General features: G+C 38.6%; 1 non-coding gene across 1 annotated transcript; it reads right to left on the bottom strand.

Annotated features, from left to right (window-relative positions):
• Positions 1 to 18,856: 18,856 nt before the first annotated feature.
• Positions 18,857 to 18,962, bottom strand: LOC122126542. The gene has a single exon (XR_006150967.1). It is a non-coding gene; the product is annotated as a U6 spliceosomal RNA (small nuclear RNA).
• Between the last annotated feature and the right edge of the window lie 811 nt (positions 18,963 to 19,773).

The following is a 19,773-nucleotide window of genomic DNA, read 5'->3' as shown; positions in this document are numbered from 1 at the left end:
TACATAATGGATGAATAATGGAATTGAAAATAGCAAAGGGAAAACAATTCAACATGCAGCTATTATGATTTTATAATACTAATATGGAAGTTATGGAGCTTTTCCCTTTCTGAAGAACGTTTAGCCAGTAATTTCAATGTAAGTCATCAATTGTAATGAGTCTAAAGTCTTTTCCTCCGAGATATCCAAGAGTACTATAGTCATCCTCTGAAGAGTAAATAAATAATTATTTTCATTAGCTTTGCTTAATATTAATTTACTTGTAGTAAATAGGTTTAAAAGTCTTCTCTTTCTCTCAATTTAATAACATACATTTCTATTTCTTCTTAAAAGCCTGAAATCACTATTTCAAAGTAGCATAAGCAGGAAAACAAAATAACCTGATACAACAATCACAAATCCTAAATTATGTGAAAAAATCCACAATATAAAAAATAAATCTGAGGAAGAGGAAAAACAATGACAGAATAACAACAGAAAATTATCCTAGCTATCTCTAATAAAGCAGAGATTTAGAGTCGTAGCAGGTACTCCACAGCTAGAGGGTCACATGAAATCAGCTATAATTATAGATATGCAGCTATAAATATAGATATAATTATAGACATACAATTCATAAGAAGGTTTTATACTGTCTTCACAAGAAAAGAGAAATCTATGAAAAGGTGCCACACAGGAACACATTGGGCAACACATTCAAAAGCACATGTGCAGTGTGGAAATAAAAGGCAACATGGAAAAAAATAAACAGGAACAGAAGTGTACATCAGAGAAAACCACATCCATATACATAGACAATTTGCCATACCACTGGACAGTCCAAATGGTCACTGGAACCACAAATATTAACATCACAACATCTCACCACAACTGATTTCTATTCCTACACTTAATGGACTTGACAAAAATACAATTCCAGAAAAATGCATTACAACTGGAAGCCAAACCAAGACCCTGCAAATCAACTAAGAACATAGAGAGTCACTTATTAATATCATAGATCCCCTAAAGAAAACCTCCAAATGGACAGAAAAAAATCAGAAAAATACAAAAAAAGTAATGTCAAAGTAGTATTATTCATACAGTAAATAACCAGGCGTTAGAATAGACAATCAAGGATGTAGAAGATAGTTATCAAAATGTATTACAGATACTGCTGGAAAATGTGATTAATGGAAAGATAGAAAACTTCTACAAGGAAATTTGTGAACAAGATGAGACCAACCAGTCATTAGCAAAATAATTCATGGAGACTTCAAACTGAAAGATAAATAAATTCTGAGAAGGCAAGGGAGTCCAAGAAAAAATGGATGCCTAGTTAAAAGATATGACATAAGACACAGTTAAGAAAACAATCCTTACATCTCCCCCAACCAAAGAAAAAATGTCCAGAAAGTCCATACAAGACCTAAAACAAAGCTTTAACAAAGAGACAGAACCCCTAAAAAATGACCAATTAGAAGACAGGGAAATAAAAAAACAAAGTAGAAGTCTCCACAGCAAATAGATGACATAGAAGATAATCTCAGGGTCAAAGACAGAATAGATCTAATAGGAAAGAGGAAATAATCATTTAGAACAAATCCAAGAAATAAGGAATGATCTTGCCAGAACTTCAAGACTCAGTTAGAAGATCAAATTTCTGGGAGATAGTTATCAAGAAGGAGAAGAGCAAGATACTAAATGGATGGGAAGCATATTACAGAATTCTAGCAGAGAACAGGCCAAAAATCCAGCGAGATAGGCTCATTCAAAGAAGAGAAGCCTTTAGAAACCAATCAGAATTCTAGAACTGAACAATCCACCACCACATCATAATCCATTAGAGGATTATTAAAGATCAAGGAAAGGATTCTTAAAGATGCCACAGAGAAAAGATTGATTATTTATACAGGATCTACAGTCAGAATAAATATAGATTTCTTAACTGATATGGTAAAAAGGAGAGCCTGGCATTATATATGACAAACATTAAAGGTAAACAACTACCAACTATGAATACATTCCCACGCCAAACTCTCCTTTACATTTAAAGGATATATAAACATATTTCATGACAAAGAAAACTTGAAACAAAATATGTCCACCAAATTATCAGAATAGAATATGATCAAATATATCCTACATAGAGAAGATCAAGAAGAAGAGGAACTGGTCATATAAAATGTTCCCTTCCAGAGAACAAGGTAAATATATTAAGAGTAGATGAGGGACAGCTCCTAACAACAGGTGTATAACATAGCAGGACTTATCAGATATTTCTGTCTTAACTCTCAATATCAATGGACATAAATTTCCAAATAGAAGACATAGATTAGATAGTTGTATCAAAAACCAAGATGCATCCATTTAGTATTTATGAGAGAAACATTATCAAACGCATTCTATGAAGCTAAAATTAGACTCTTCCCCAAATCACATAGGGACTCACCAAAGAAAGAGAACTATGAACCAAACTCTTTCATAAGCATTAATGCAGAACTTCTTAATAAAATTCTCACTAACCAATTTCAGCAACTAACAAAAAAATCATATGTTATGATCAAATAGGAATCATCTTGGATACGATTTGAGTCAATATTCTTGTCAATAAACATAATACAAACCACCCGCAAAAGCAGGGACAAGAAACACATGATCATCAATAGGGATGTAGAAATAGCTTTTAACAAGCTCCAATACCCCTTTATGATTAAAAGGTCTGGGAACCTAGGAATGCATGGAACATTCCTCAATATTAAACTGAGTATGTATAAGACACAGATAATTAGCATTTACCTAAGGGTGGAAGCATGAAGACATTAACATGAGGAATGAGAAAAGGAAAGGATGTCCACTCTCTACTACTCTTCAATATGGTAGTGGACTTTCTTGCAAGAGCAATAGACAAGAGAAAAACATAAAGCAGAGCCAAATAGGGAAGGAGTAAAACTATCCCATTTTACAATTGAAATGATCCTGTATTTAAAGGACCCTGTGGATTCCTCCCTCTAGTTAGTAAAGGTGATGCTAACCTTCAGCAATGTAACAGGGTATAAAAACCACAAGAATCAGTAGTTTTTCTGTTACCAACAATGGGAAGATCCACGTTGAAATCCAAAAAACAACCTCATACGTACTAGCCTCAAAATCAAATCAAATCTAAACAAAACAATACAACAACAACAAAACTAGGAATTAATTAATTTAACTAAAATTGTGAAGGCCCTATATGTGAAAACTTTAAAAATACAAACAGGGAAATTGAAGGAGATTCAAAGAAATAGAAAGTATTTCAATGTTCCTGGTTGGAAGAATTAACATTTTGAAAACTGCAATACTTCCTATAAACAATTGGCAATGCAATACTCATCAAAATCCCAACAATATTCTTCAAAGTAGAAGAGAAGCAATGCAACTATAATATGGAATTACAAAATTACAGATGAAACAGAATGCTTAGAAATGAATACATGGGCCTATACTCATCTTACCAACACAAACGCTCACACACACACACACACACACACACACACACACACACACACACACAATGGAATTATATTCACCCATCAGAAAGATGACTTTTCATCAGTAGTAAGGAAAATGAAAGGTTTTGGAAAATTATATTAAGAGAAAAGACAAAGGAATGCAGACTCTGAGCAATATAGGTTTCATGGATTCATTCATTTATGATAGCTAGAAGATGCTTACAAATCTATAAGTAAACAAGACAGATTCTACCTCGTCCATTAGAAAGGCCATTACTAAGAAAATTAACTATAGCAAATTCTGGCATGGATGTAGCCAATTGGGAACTCTATTACACTGTTGGTGGGAAATTAAATATGTTCAACCACTGTGGAAGGCAGTACGGAGTTTCCTGAAAAGAGTAAATATAGATCTCCCTTAAGACTCAGTAATTCCCCCCATGGGCAGTAATCCAATAAATAACAAACAAGCTCACATGAAAACTACCAGCATAACCGTATTCAGGGCTCAGGCCCAGAGTTCAAGGACTGGAAAAATGTTACCACTGCTGGTATTTGTTTCCGTAAATATGAACCATTTTATATAAGATACCAAATCAATCTATTTGCAGTAGCTAGATTAGGACTTAAATGTTAGTGGGTGATAAAATGGCTCCTTTGTTGAATGTTAGGAAGAGATGTAGGTAGTCCATGAAAGGGAGATTTTGTTGTTGTTGTTGTTCGAGGGGCTTGAAGTCTGGACTTGGACACTGTCCCTGAACTCTTCAACTCAAGGTGAGTGCTCTACCACTTGAGTGACAGTGCCACTTCTGGTTTTCTGATGGTTAAATGGAAATAAGAGTCTCAGGGTCTATCCTGCCCAGGCTGGTTTTGAACTGTAGTCCTCAGATCTCAGCTTCCTGAGTAGCTAGGATTACAGCTGTGAGCTACTGGCACCAGGTAAAAATGGGGGAGTTTTAAAAATGAAAATCCACCTCTTCACCTGTGTCTAAACCTCAGATATTACTATTAGAACACTTCACCTTCACCTCATTTCATCAGACATTTGTAAATTTTCTCTTTTCCTTCATGTGGGAATACTGCAGTCAATATCAACTCAGCTGGGGGACTGGATCAATTGTATGGTAATTGTTAGCACCTAATTTAAGAACTTTTACATCAGAAGAAATGAAACCCTCACTTGGAATAATTGTTTTCTCTTTTTATTACAAATCTGTGCTTGATTATTCCCTAATGTGATATTGGACTTCCTAATAGAGTGAAGAAATTTTCTTTATTTTCAACCTTCTCCCACATGTGGTCAAATATTTAAGAATTCAAAGATTTGCACTGAAAATTGATTAAGCTGACTTCTAAGAAAATGTGCATTTCTGGAATTTGGTCTTCTGTCATGTTCTTACATGCACAAGCTTTCTATGATTTATTTGTACTACAAGGAATTCTACTTTCCAATCTTTGTGTGACCAATTTTAGTCTGATCAGTCTTTCTGATCCTCTCTCTGGAGTCTCATTTGAGTATGACTCATAAAAAAGATATTAGTTATCAGCTAAATGATTCTCAGCTTATGTTTTTTGCCTGACTTCTTGTAGGCTGTGATAGCAACCCTGCCTGGCTGTGCTTACTGGAGTGTGTGTGTGTGTGTGTGTGTGTGTGTGTGTGTGTGTGTGTGTGTGTGTGTTTTGTTTTAGATATCTAGGATTACTATTCAAGGTAGTAGTTTCTATGGGCCCCTGTGATCCCCTGGCCTAGAGTCAATGAGTTATACTCCTTAGGATACAAAGAACAACTGACTAAATTCCTGTTAATTGTCTCAAAATGAGGCAATCAGGCATCCTTGCAAAGCCATCAATAATGCTTTGTAACCACTTACAGAAGTCGTCTATCAAGATGGCTTTTCAAAGTTGACTGTGAAAAATATTCATTTCTAAGTAGGCACCATAAAGCAGATCACATTCCTGGGATCAGACTTTTGGAAGGAAGGTTCCCCTTCCTTCTGTCTCTTATGATAGTTCAAACCATAGTATTCTTCAGTTGTGGTCTGCCTGGAGCACATATTCCCAAGAATATTCTGTAAATACGGGGTAAATACTTGTCTACTACAGACTGATTTATCTTGCTTTTATCTGTTGTTATTTTCATTACTTCAAACACATGGATAATTTATATTGGGATTAGACTAAGGATTAATGGAATAAACATTCAGTTTACTTTCATATATCCAATATAATACACTTAACCCGTAATGGACAAATAAATTCAACTCTAGAAATATAAAATAAGCTTTAATACGTATAATCTGGCACACATAAACCATCATCTACAGAAAAATTCAGTCTCTCTGTAAATATTTATTTGGTATGAAATAATAAAAATTTAATTAATGAATATCACTTTTAATTATCATCTGAAATAGTCCTCGTGTATATAATTGTAAATAATTTTATAAATGTCACCTAGACAAGAATTTAACATGCATGTAGAAATCAAATTTCCACAATTTAAGCTATATGAGAGGGATCATACCCTCGTGTACTATGTGGTGTGAATTTTGCCACAGTGCTGAACCCTTCCAAATAATACCAAGGGTCATGTGTAATAATTTATTATTTGATGTTAAGATGATTGCTAAGTGTAGAATACACTTTTAATTATTACATTAACTCACAGAAATGAAGCAATGATTTGTTATTTGTTTAAATTCTAATGCTTCTCAATTTTACAATTCATTAAATATATTATTAAAATTATTTTCACTTTCTTCTTTTCTATAGCTGATGAAATTAAAATTATATATTAAACATTCAATGTTTAGAAATCAATAATAAGTAAACTATTATTAAAATGATATACTATTAAACTGTGATTTGAATTATACTTCTAACAAATTGTGATGTAAACAAGTCAATAGAATTAAGGGTGATCATTTTTAAACTTAGCAGCTTGTTATTGTGGGGCCTGAACTCTGGGCCTGGGTGCTATACCTCAGCATTTCAGCTCAAGGCTAGCGCTCTACAACTTGAGACCCAGCACCACTTCCAGCTTTTTTCTTTTTGCTTATGTGGTGCTGAGGAATCGAACCCAGGGCCTCAGGCATACAAGGCAAGCATTCTAGCACTAAGCCACCTTCCCAGCCCAGCAGCTTGTTATTTGTTTCCTAATTGTGTCATTTGTTATTCTTGGTCCAAGTCATCTCTTCATCTTAATTGTTTAGTTTTCTATTTTATCTCAATTGGTTTGCTGATTGTGCATTTTGTTTTCCCTTTTTAATGACTGACATGAGGCTGAAAATCTGTATGCTAGTTTATTACTTCCTACATTAAAGTCAAATTGCTGCTCTCCACAGCTGTTCTACTCTACAATACTACAGTATTTCCCCCACTCCCATCTCCTGTATTGCTGCTCTCATATATTTTATTTTATTTTTTATTTAAATTTTATTGTCAAGGTAATGTACAGATGGGATATAGTTACATAAGCAAGGTAATTAATTTATTTCTTTTCTAACTTGTTAACCTTTCCCCTATTTTTCTCTCTCTTCACTCCCAATGCACCCCCCAAGATTATTTACAACATATTGACTTGTGATTACCACTGTTGCATAGGTTCCCCCTTTGTCCTTTGTCTCACCATTTTCTTTTTTTTTTCTTTCCCTTCCCTAGTTCAGATCAACATATTTAAAATACCCAGGGTATCAAAATCAAATGCAGTGACTACAGGGGATAAACCATAGGTGGGGAAAACACAAAAGCATAAAAAGAAATCACAGTACATTAAGAACAACAACAACAAAGAACATGTCTTGGAGTTCATTTCACTTAGAATCACCTTATACAATCATATGTACATAGCTATTGAACTATTCTGCTCATCTACTAAGATTATCCTTGATGTACACAATAATGCTCCTCTATTACCCAGTAATCACACTTCTGGGCATATAACCAGGTGATCACAAACAAGGCCACAGTAAAGCTACTACTGTGTATCACAGTAATATTTACCAAAAATGACACACACACTCACACACACACACACACACACACACACACACACACACACACACACACACACACACACGCACAGATAAACACACATGGAAAACTATGCTTCAATCACAAAGAATGTGACCACCTCATTTGTAAGGAAATGGAAGATCTTGGAAAAAATCATATTAGTGAAGTAAGCCAGACTTAAAGACACATAGGTCCCACGGTTTCCTTTATTTGTAATAATTAGTTTACATGAATGATAATCTCATGTATTTTAATTTGACATTTTGTTCTATGTTGAGCGTGCAACATTATTGCTATATTTTTTGTTATTATTTCTGCAAATAGGCAGGTATACTTAAAGAATTACATTCATCTTATCCATTATTGAAGGAAGAATAACTAAAAGAGTAACCACTACTAGGAAGAACAACTCCTATTTACTTAGCTTCATTCCTATGTAAGACCAATGATGTCCCCTGTATCCTCATGTTGTACATTACAACTCTATACCTGGTCATAATGTATATCTAGTATCTTATGCATTGTGAACTAAATGCCAGAACTAAATACTTTACTTTAAAAAAAAAATTCTGTCAATGTTTGAGGATGGTTTGTGTGTGTGTGTGTGTGTGTGTGTGTGTGTGTGTGTGTGTTTACAAAGATCAGAACATAACATTTTTCTTCATTTCGAATACATCTTACAGGTCATTGTAAGTTGTGGCTAATGGGAGCAGTCTCTTGTTATTTTAAGGATGAAACAGAAAAAGATATTTGTGCATGTAACACAGTTGCTTTATTAGTGTCATTGAACACTGAACTTCGATTTACATCTTGGCTGTTGTTGTGAATAGTGTGAATAACAATGAACTACAGATATATTTACGAGTTACCCAGAGAGAAATAATCACATGATTGGTGGGTCAGATGATATTTCAAGTATGATTTCTTTAGAAAACTGCATACTACTTTCTACAAGGAGAATACTAACCTGGATTTTGTCCAAGAGTAGAAAATTTCTTTTTCTTCACACTCTCACCAACACGATTACCTTTTATTCAAAAGGGAATAAAGGGCAAGTTTTTACTATCTTCAGTACCCTAGACTGGCTTAAGACCAAAATCCAACCTCCTAAATGCTTGGAATTACAAACTTTTACCACCACACCTGGTTCCTTTGATTTTTTTTGATAAGAGTTATAATAGTTATAAAGTAGTATCATAGTAATTTTGAATTACATTTCTCTAATGACTTCTTCTCACAGCATTAAGCCAGCACAGAAGTTGTATTAAATACAACTGTGTAAACCCACTGGTGATATAGAGGGGATTATGGAAAACATGTCTATTCGAACTTTTGTCCATTTTTAATCAACTTTCTTGTTAATCTCATCTTTAATCTCTCTATACAAAAATAATTAATTCAAGGTAGTAAAAAGGAAAAAATTAAGCAACTCCTAACATTTTTCAATTTTCAATAACATGATATTGCTTAAATCATTTTCTGTTTATGCTTGAGACTATATAACAATTTAGTTAGACCTTTTACATATCTATATGTATTTTATTTATTTTACATTGATTGCTCTTTCCAAAGCCTGCGTGTCTAATTTTGGTTTCTTTCAGTCTTAAGAAGTTCAGATTTCAAACTCAAGAATAAATGGATGTAAGCAAACAAAAAAATACAGTTCCTCTCATCTGATAATGCCTCTACATGAGAAAAGAGTTCATCATTCTAAGGACACTTAATTCTTAAGATAACATTTGCTATAATGCTAATGTTATTACCATTTTAGTGTTGGGAAAAATTGTAATTAAAGGCACTAAGTGCATGGCCCAAGACACACAGTGAGGAAGGAAATGAGTCAAATTTTCCAAAAGTCTTCCAGCAATACACAAAAGGTAGATAAATTCTCTCCATTCACTGATACTCTCAATTCAATATTCATACTGTCCAAGAAATAATAGCATAGCAATTATTGCCCATGGTAATTGTTTTCTGTTACATTTTGTCTTCAACACAGACTGTGTTGGTGACATTGTGTTATCATGCACAGAGCTGAGCTTATAAAATATGGTCCAAAGAGAGGCAAATTTCTTCTGTCCCATAGTTCCAGTATTGCGGCGAACGCCTTCTCGGCTAGCGAGGAAGAACGACCACCACAGCAGGAGTCTTCTCAGATCACACTTTATTGGAGAGCCTTTTAGTTGAAGGGAGAGCTTGAGCGCAAGAGAGCGAGCAAGGAAATACAGCCGCTTATATAGGGTTTGGAACACGGGTCGCTTCAGGATTGGCTGTCCGCCTTTTGCCGTCACCAGGTGCCACGGGATTGGCTCAGGATTTACAATGATGGCGCATGCGCAAAGCTAGGGACCTGCAGTCCCGCCAAGCACTGCCTAATGTGGAGTTGTTTACCTCTAAGCTGAAAGGAGTTGGGCGCCATCTTGTAATGGCGTTTGTCCCAGCTCCCTGCAGTTCCCCCTTTTTGTTTTGGCAACAGGTAAGAGTAGAGGTCGGGCCTCTGCCTCAAAAAGAGGACCTTGCACTGGCCTTCGCCTGGGGGGCGCCTTCCCCAGTGACGACCAGGCCCGTCCGATGCCTTTTTTGCAGAGGTGGGATCTTGGGCATCAACCCACTTGCAGCCCAACGTGCTCTTCTTGGGCTTACGCCAGGAAGTGATTCCCATGTGCAGTGCGTTTGCCCAAGTGCAGTGCGTTTGCCTTACACCCTGTTCCAAGTTATCAGTCACATACCCGTCCCGGTGCAATGGGATCCCCAGATCCCTCGGGGTGCTAGGGCTATGCGAAATGATAAGGCTTAATGACCTCTCAGGGCCGACAGCCAAATTTGGGGTGAGGATCCACTCTCCAAGGCGGCTAATGCTTGCGAAATAACAACTTTGTCCCTACTGGTTTGGGCTCGAAGGCGACAGACCAACCATAGGCAGACCACGCATCCGCCCAAGCAGCAGGCTAAAAACATTCCAACTCCCACCCACTCCTTAAACCAGGAAACAGCGGAGGAAATCCAGGACTGGAGCCCTTCCACAATTCCGGGATCCATTCGCGTTGAATTAACAATCACAATGGCAATCCGCAGCTTCTCCAGCATCTCATCAAACTCGCCAGTCCAATTACCTAAAAGATAACTGCTGTTTGAGATAAGAGCAGGATGCCTGGAGAAAGGGCAGATGCATTTTTAACCAATTGGAAGCACAAGCTCCCGTTTAGGGAAATGGATCGATTTTTTCTGATGGGCGCTTCTTCCACATCCAGTGTGAGGTACGGGAGATCCATGGTTTTGTTAAAAAGGCGGGCATCGTGCCTAACTGGCATCGGCCTCGGGAACACCGATAGGATCCCCCATCGTAGCTCTCTTTGACTGTGATAGGTCTTGACCATCAGTAATATTATCACGCTCAACGCCTTCTTGATCATCCTGTTTTTCGTCCTGAGTTTCCTTGACCAATCTTGTTAGCCGAGTTGGGACCCAATGTGGTGTTTCTTGATCCTGTGGAAAAACACAAACAGCTCCCCTGGATCTCGTAATAGCCGGATCCGGTCCATACCATTTGTTATCAATGACATCCTTCCACATAACCATGTCTTTATTGTCTGTAGAGTCTCTTGTCACATGCCGGTCTGCTGCAGACTGGTCTTTATCATTTAAAATTAAAAAATTGAGGGTAAAGAGCGCAAGGGAAAGTCTTTCCCTGGGGGACGCTGACTCAGCAATTCCCCCTTTTTGTTTTTGAAGCATTTCTTTTATGCTTCTATTGGCTCTTTCCACTATACCTTGTCCTTGAGGATTATAAGGCAACCCGGTAGTGTGGGCAACTTGCAGTTGTGCACAAAAGGCACGAAAACCCTGGGAAGTATAAGCAGGGCCATTATCTGTCTTAAGTCTAAGGGGCTTTCCCCAAGCTGCCCAAGCTTCCAAGCAGTGTATTTTAACGTGAGACACCTTTTCTCCTGCCAAAGGTGTGGCATGAATGACACCAGAAAAGGTGTCCACAGACACATGTAAATATTTTAACTTTCCAAATTATGTCAAATGAGTAACATCCATTTGCCACAAGGTGTTTGGTCTCAACCCCCTGGGGTTTACCCCCACATGGGGAGGATGAAGAAAGGTAACACAAGATTTACAGGCTTTAACAATTTCCCTAGCTACATGTCTGGGCAAATTATATCTTTTCCTAAGGGTATTTGCAGGCACATGATACAACCTATGAAAATCCTCTGCCAATTTTACAGGATCAGCAGCGACCAGAGCCACAGCCCGAGTTGCTTGATCCACTAAGTCATTACACTTTGCCATTGGGCCCGGCAACATAGAGTGAGCACGAATATGTCCAATATAAAAAGGGTGTTTTCTGCCTAAAATAAGGGATTGAATCTGTAGCAAAACATTAGAAATTGTACTAGCCTGTTTAATTGAAGCAGCAACTTCAAGGGAAGCAACAGAATTTACTACATATAGTGAATCAGAAAATAAATTAATAGGTTGATCAAATCTTTTAAAAACTTCAAGCACAATTAAACATTCAACAGCCTGTGGGACGTTTGGCCGAAAATTAAAGACCACCGGCTGTCGGCGTCCTTGAACAAGGAAGGCACCTTGTCCAGATTTTGATCCATCCGTAAAAATGGTTAAAGCATCAGCCAAGGGTTTCTTTGAAGTAACAACAGGAAAATATATTAAATCTTTTTTAACTATGGCAAGCAAAGGATGTTTAGGATAATGATTATCAATAATATTGGGGAATGAGCAAACAAGAATCGCCCACATATCCACTGTAGCGGCCAAAATCTCAACTTGCTCACGGGTATATGGAATGATTAATTTATCTGGGATCTTTGCAAAGTGCATCAAACAATACTTTATGCCCAAAAGTGCTTGTTTAGCCACTAATTCAGGAAAATATTGGACTGTCTTTGCTCCCACCGAGTTGCCATGAAGCCACCACAAGGGGCCATTTTGCCAAAGAACCCCCGTGGGATAATTTTTCGTTTTTAATATACATAAATCGATAGGTAATTTTAAATCAACCCGTGAAAGTTGAGCCCTAGACAAAGCTGCCTCAACCTTTTGTAGGGAATTTAGTGCTAAAGGTGTCAGGGACCTAGAGGAGGTGACTTCAGGGTCACCCTCCAAAATGGCAAACAAAGGTAACAACTCTGACCGAGGGAGATTAAGAAATCCCCTTATCCAATTAATGTCTCCTGCTAATTGCTGAAAATCATTAAGTGTTTTAAGGTGATCAGTTCGAATAAAGAGCTTTTGCGGCTTAATCTCATTGGGAGAAACAATGGTTCCCAGATATTGAACAACACTAGTCTGTTGAACCTTTTCAGGGGCAATTATCAATCCCTTCTCAGCTAAGGTCTCCGTTATCTGCCCAAACACTCTATGAAGAGTCTCTTTTGAAGGAGCAGCCAACAAGATATCCATATAATGGATAATCCGTACCTTTGGAAAGTTTTTTCTAACAGGGGCCAACACAGCTCCTACAAACAATTGACAAATTGTTGGGCTATTAGCCATCCCCTGAGGGAGAACCTTCCACTGGTAGCGAGCATCCGGAGTTTCATGATTAACTGAAGGTAAAGTAAAAGCAAAGCGCTCCCTGTCCTTTTTATGGAGCGGTATGGAGAAAAAACAATCCTTAATATCTAAGGCTAAAATAGGCCATTCTTTAGGTAATGCCGAAAGCAGGGGGAGCCCCCTTTGCACCGGTCCCATGATCTGCATCTGAGCATTTACTGCTCGAAGGTCATGTAGCAGTCTCCATTTTCCAGAGGCCTTTTTTATTACAAAAATTGGGGTGTTCCAGGATGACACGGAAGGTTCAACATGCCCCAACTGTAGCTGTTCCTGAACAAGGGTTTGTGCTGCTTCCAACTTTTCTTGAGAGAGGGGCCACTGAGGAACCCACACCGCTTTTTGGGATAACCAAGGTATGGGCACCGCACCTTTAGTGGAAGCTTTGTTTTCAGGGGCCCCTAAGAAAAACCCAAACCCTTTCTATCCTGCTTAGGAAGTGGCTCTATTGGCTCCTTGCATCCTTGGAGACATCGCCCAAGCCCCAGGGCTGGAACAAATCCTTGTTGTTTTATCATGTTTTGACTGGCCTCGGAATAATCATTAGTCAAGGTTAACTTTAGCTGTTGCTGTACATCTCTTCCCCAAAGGTTAACGGGGACGTCAACCACAAAGGGTTGCATCCTCCCGATCTGGCCTTCGTCTGTTCTCCAAGTCAATTCTTTTGCACTTAACTGTGGGGCCTCAGCATAGCCCAGCCCTTGCAAGGTTTGGGAGGATTTTTGAGTTGGCCATTGTCTTGGCCATTGCCCTCTTCGGATGATGCTTCTATCTGCCCCTGTATCCACTAGTCCCTCAAATCTTTTTCCTTCCACTTGAAGAGTTAACATGGGCCTTTGGTCCAAAGCTAAGGACAGACATATAAGGTCGACTCCAGTGGAGCCTAACCCTCCATCACCTCTCTTTATCTCCTTAGCAGGGAAGTTGCCGTGCAAGGAAGGCAAAACCAAAAGTTGTGCAATTCTGTCTCCGGGGGAAATAGACACTACCCCGCGGGGGACATGACAGAGGACCTTAATGGTCCCCGTATAGTCCGGGTCAATTACCCCTGGGTAAATTATTAGCCCCCTCATAGTAGAGGAGGAGCGTCCTAGAACTATTCCTACAGTGTCCTTATCCAGGGGTCCTGTCATGTCCGTCTCCACAATCTGAACTCCCATCTGTTGGGTTAATACCAGTCCGGAGGTGGCACAGAGGTCCAACCCTGTGGAGCCTGAGGTTGCTCTCTTTGGTTGGAGGGTTGTTGTGGGGGTTGTTCGGGAACCGGAGTCTGAAATGCCCCATAAATTTTCGGGCCCTGGGGACGAGGGCCCCTTTTCCCGTTTTTTGGCTCTGGTTCCGAATGAGTGTTTGAAATGATTTTTTGGGATAAGATGTCCATCAATGTCCCTGACTGACCTACATTCGTTGGCCCAATGCTTCCCCTTTTTACAACGAGGACACACCCCTGGAGTCCTTAGCGGCCTGGGCGTGTTTTGTGCAGGACCACCATTTTGAGGGCACTGCCGTTTAACATGTCCCAACTGACCACACCGAAAACATCCTTTTCCCTTATTATCTTTTGCGGCCCTGGCAGCTGACAAAACAGCAGCCGCCAGCCCCGCATTGGTCAGAGGGCCACCCACCTCTCTACAGGCTTTTATCCAAGCTTCCAGGCTTTGAGTTCTAACTGGGGTAATTGCCCTCTGACATTCCTGAGTACTTTGTTCAAAAATGATTTGTTGCACAAATGGCATGGCTGTCTCCAAATTTCCTAACACCCGCTCAGCTGTCTCCAGCATGCGAGCAACAAAGTCGGAAAATGGTTCATTAGGGGCCTGAGTGATTTTTGTTAAATTGCCCGCCATCTCCCCCTTGTTTGGAAGAGCTCGCCAGGATTTGTAAAAAAGGGTATTCACTTGCCGGTACACTTCAAAGGGGTACCCCATTTGATCCACGGCAAAGGGTCCCTGCCCAAGAAGCATGTCTACAGTCCAATCAGGATGCCCATCATGGACGTTTTGTCTATATTGAGCTTGAGCCTTATCATGAACAATAGATCGAAAATCAAGAAATTGCCCGTGGTTAAGGCAGGTGCGGGCCACCTCGAACCAGTCCGTAGGCGTCATGGCATTAACAGTCAGCCTTCGGAGTAAGGCTATGGTATAATTAGCCGTCACTCCATAAGTCCGGACTGCCTCAACTAAATCCTTAAGCTGGGAGTAGGAAACCGGCTCAAAATTTCTTTCATTAGTAATTGGATTTTCAAAAACCGGAAATGCGGCCGCCAGCCGCGACCATGTGCTCCCTTTTATAAAGTGACTCCGCCCCGCCGGCGGGTACGGCGGGGGAGGGGCCGACGGGTGAGGGCCAGCTCCTTTCCTCCTTTCTGGCTGCTGCGGTACTCTTATCGTTTGGGGACGCCACCCCCCATATCTGTCTGCCTCATACTCAGCCGCAGCCTCTTCTAAGTCTTCATTATCAGCTGGAACGAGCTGCTCTCCCTCCTCCTCTAACATTTCTTCCTCTGAGTCACTCACAGGATCACTGCGTTCTTGGTCCTGCCCTTCCACATGTAGGGCTGAGAACCGGTTTGAAACTTCCTTCAAAGAAGGGTACAGGGGTCTCCTTGAGACCCCCTCTTTGTGGTCATCCCCACAACGCAGACAGGCACAGAGAACCACCAGAAAGACAAACCACAAAGGAAGCAGCAATGCAAACAACCAATAGTCCATAGTAAAAAACAGCATACCTAGGGATACTTACCGACGTCTCCTCTCCGTGTGTTGAGTTCTGGCTCCTGTTCGACCTCTTGCGCAGGTCCCGGGTTTCGGCACCACTTGCGGCGAACGCCTTCTCAGCCAGCGAGGAAGAACAACCACCACACCAGGAGTCTTCTCAGATCACACTTTATTGGAGAGCCTTTTAGTTGAAGGGAGAGCTTGAGCGCAAGAGAGCGAGCAAGGAAATACAGCCGCTTATATAGGGTTTGGAACACGGGTCGCTTCAGGATTGGCTGTCCGCCTTTTGCCGTCACCAGGTGCCACGGGATTGGCTCAGGATTTACAATGATGGCGCATGCGCAAAGCTAGGGACCTGCAGTCCCGCCAAGCACTGCCTAATGTGGAGTTGTTTACCTCTAAGCTGAAAGGAGTTGGGCGCCATCTTGTAATGGCATTTGTCCCAGCTCCCTGCACAGTATCATTTTTAAAAAGTACTAAATCTTTTAAATGTCATCACTTACTGTATTTTAATAATTCAAGAATGAAAAATTTCACATTTAATCACTCCAAAATGCTTTAAGACTAGGAGATGATAAAACAGGCCTCTGTGAAGTAAATTTTCTTCTACTTTTAAAATTATTCTGAAAGCCTGGTACTGGTTTGTCACACCTGTAATCCTAACTACTCAGGATACCTACTAAGGAGCCTGAGATCTGTGGATAATATTGGGAAGCCAACAGGACAAAATAAATTCATGAGATTATTTTTCAAAATTTTAACGAAATAGCAAAGGGCCAGGAATGGAGATGTAGCTCATATAATAACTCACCAATCTAGAGAGGAAGACGTAGCGAGATGTTGAGACCCTGATTTCAAACTCAGAGCATGCCAACACGCAGGAATGCACACACACTCACTTTTTCAAAATATCTTCATATCAGTGTTTTGCATTAATTTCTTTGTTAATGATATTATATGGGTAAAATGGGCGTCATAAACTCTTCCATCTCAAAACATTTTTATACATTTTTGTTGTAAAAATACTGTACAGAGGGGTTATAGTTATATGAGCAAAGTAATAAATACATTTCCTATCAAGGATTGTTACCTCCTCCTTTGTTTTCCCCCCACCATTCCTTCCCTTACACCTCCACAAGTACACTCCTCATACCCCAAAGCCCCACCAAATGTCCCTAGCCTAAATTGTAAAGTTTGTTTTTCAAAATAATGTCTTGTGCATCTATTGTTATACAATGGGTCAAACTGAATTCCTATTTAAGCATGTTGTTTTTTTCCTTTCCGTCCCCAAAATAAAGAAGTGTACATTCAAGATGCAGGTGCACCAACATTAAATAAAGTGAAAACAGGGTTATACTGTTGGGGAGGAACGTATAAAAAAGAAAAACAATCACGTCGTACATTATAAATATGTGAGAAACAACAGCAAGAAAGAAAAAAAAAACACTTGTGTCTCTATCTTGGGGGTTATTTAGCTTAACATCAACTTATCTAGTCATATACACATAGGCTTTCAACTTTTCTGCTTATCCCAGACATATACTAGTTATTGCAAATAAGGGATACCATGGGACCTATGTTTCTTTGGACTTGGCTTACATCAGTTAATATAATTTTTTTCCAAGTCTTTCCATTTCCTAACAAATTGAGCGATGTCATTCTTTCTGATGGAGGCATAGAATTAATATACATACATATATATATATATATATATATATATATATATATATATATATATATATATAGTATATGTGTGTGCGTGTGTGTGTACACACAAATACACACAGAACATTTTCCTTTTTTGTTTTTTAGAGCAACTTATTTTTCCACCTTCATCATTTTTTCAAATGTTTTTATTGTGATTAAGTGGTTACAAATTCCCCAAATTTCACAGTATTGTGGGATAGTGATGCTTAGTTTAAGTCACAAACACATTCTAACTTCGATGGAGCAAATTGTCTATTATGGTCTACAACATTTATCAATTCTATGAGCTTTGCAATAGAGTTATTTCTTCCATATGTAAATTTTTTGTTTTGAAATATGTATATTTCTTTTGTATTGCATAGCGTCAGCTGTTCCTTCTTTCCCACTTGTTCCCTCCCTCCCTCCAGTGACATTGAGTTGCTTAGTTCATTTTGGTCAATGTCCAGTGCAGCTGATGGATCCCACTGTTGTATGTTTTTCCCTGATTCCTTCTAGTTCTGTGTCATCCTCCTGGTTTCCCTTCAGTGTGCACATATGACGGGCAGAATGGGGTTATTTAGTAGTGATTCGACCAGATGAGTGGAAGTTCTTGGTTTCTTAAGTGTTGTTAATTTTGGCATATCACCTTACATTTTGGATTTAACATCCGCTTATCACGGAGACCATGTGCCATTTGTCTCTTTGCTTTTGGCTTAACTCACTCAACATGTTTTCCTGTAGCTTGATTGATTTCCCTACTAATGCCATTATTTTGTCCTTTCTAATGGCTGGAAAATATTCCGTTGTGTATAGTTACCACAGTTTTTTGATCCATTCATCTCTGGTGGGACATATGGGTTGTTTTCATATCCTGGCTATTGTGAACAGTGCTGCAATAAACATGGAAGTGCATTTGTCCTTGAATATTGGTACCTGTTGTTCAGGATAGATGCCTAGAAGTGGTATGAGTGGGCCATAAGGAAGGTCAATATTTATCTTTCTGAGGACTCACCAGACTGCTTTCCAAAGTGGTTGTGTAAGTGTAAATTCACACACACACAGAGAGAGAGAGAGAGAGAGAGAGAGAGAGAGAACATTTTCTTGATCCATTCTTCTACTGAGCAGCATCAGGGTTGGTTCCATATCTTAGCTATGGAAAATAATGCTACAATAAACATTGTTGTGTTGGTAATTTTAGTATGGACTGGTTTGTGATCATTTGGGAGAATGCCCAAAAGTGGGATTGCTGTATAATAGGGACCTTTATGTGGAGGCTTTTGAGGAACCTCCAAACTGCTTTCCAAAGTGGATGAACAAGTTTACACTCCCACCAAGAATGCAGCAGGCTTCCCTTCTGGCCATATCCCTTCCAGCATCTGTTGTTGTAAAAATATGGAATGATTCACTAATTTGTGTATCATCCTTGTGCAGGGACCATGTTAATCTTCTCTGTATGTTCCAATTTTAGTGTATGTGCAGCCAAATTGAGCACAAAACATTTTTTATATATAAAGAGTAATTGATTTTCTTAAACTAGACAATTCAACAAAAATAAGTTCAAAAGAATTGTGAAATTTTAGAACCATGTGTTTCTTACATAAGCACACATTTAAGAATAAAGTCAAGATTGACATATCAAAAACAAAATAATTCCAGGTATTTGTTGTTCATGAGATTTGTAGGAGGAGGAATTCAATTATTCTACAAAAGACACTTGTCATAATGATCATTGCAGCAAATGTTAAGGTTTGTTAAAAGTTTTAATGTTTTAAATATGTTTAATTTTGGGATTTGCTTATATATGGCAAAATTAAGACTGTTTGGCAGGTCATAAAAATTTTTGATAAAGTATATAATATTTCTGGTAGCATGTACTAGTAAATATGAACATTTCAGATTTTATAGAAACTTTAATGAGAAGTTGTAAAGACTGTGTAAAGAAGCAGAGTGAAGAGTGAAGATTTTAAGTACACAGTTTCTGTTAAATCTTTAGGGCTCCTTTACGTTATATGTTAGTGATGAACAAATAATGATATAAACCACATACAAATGATTAAATGAACTATAAATAGTAATCTTAGTGAGTAAATTTAAAGGCTACTTATAGCTTTATCCAGTTTTAAATGTACAGGAATATGAGAAAATAGTAAACTCTACTATGTACACTTCAAATACTGAAAACCCTGGTAATTGTTTTGTTTTTTATTTTAGTAATCATTAATATTTAATTATTGTTTTCTTTATTTATAGCATTTTTCCTTGTTGTAATATAATACAACTTTTTGTGAGTCATGATTAAGAGG

The sequence above is a fragment of the Dipodomys spectabilis genome, unplaced genomic scaffold, assembly GCF_019054845.1.
Source record: "Dipodomys spectabilis isolate Male_0828 unplaced genomic scaffold, ASM1905484v1 ptg000282l, whole genome shotgun sequence".
NCBI lineage: Eukaryota > Metazoa > Chordata > Mammalia > Rodentia > Heteromyidae > Dipodomys > Dipodomys spectabilis.
The sequence above is the reverse complement of the archived record's forward strand: the minus strand, read 5'-3'. Positions and strand labels throughout refer to the sequence as shown.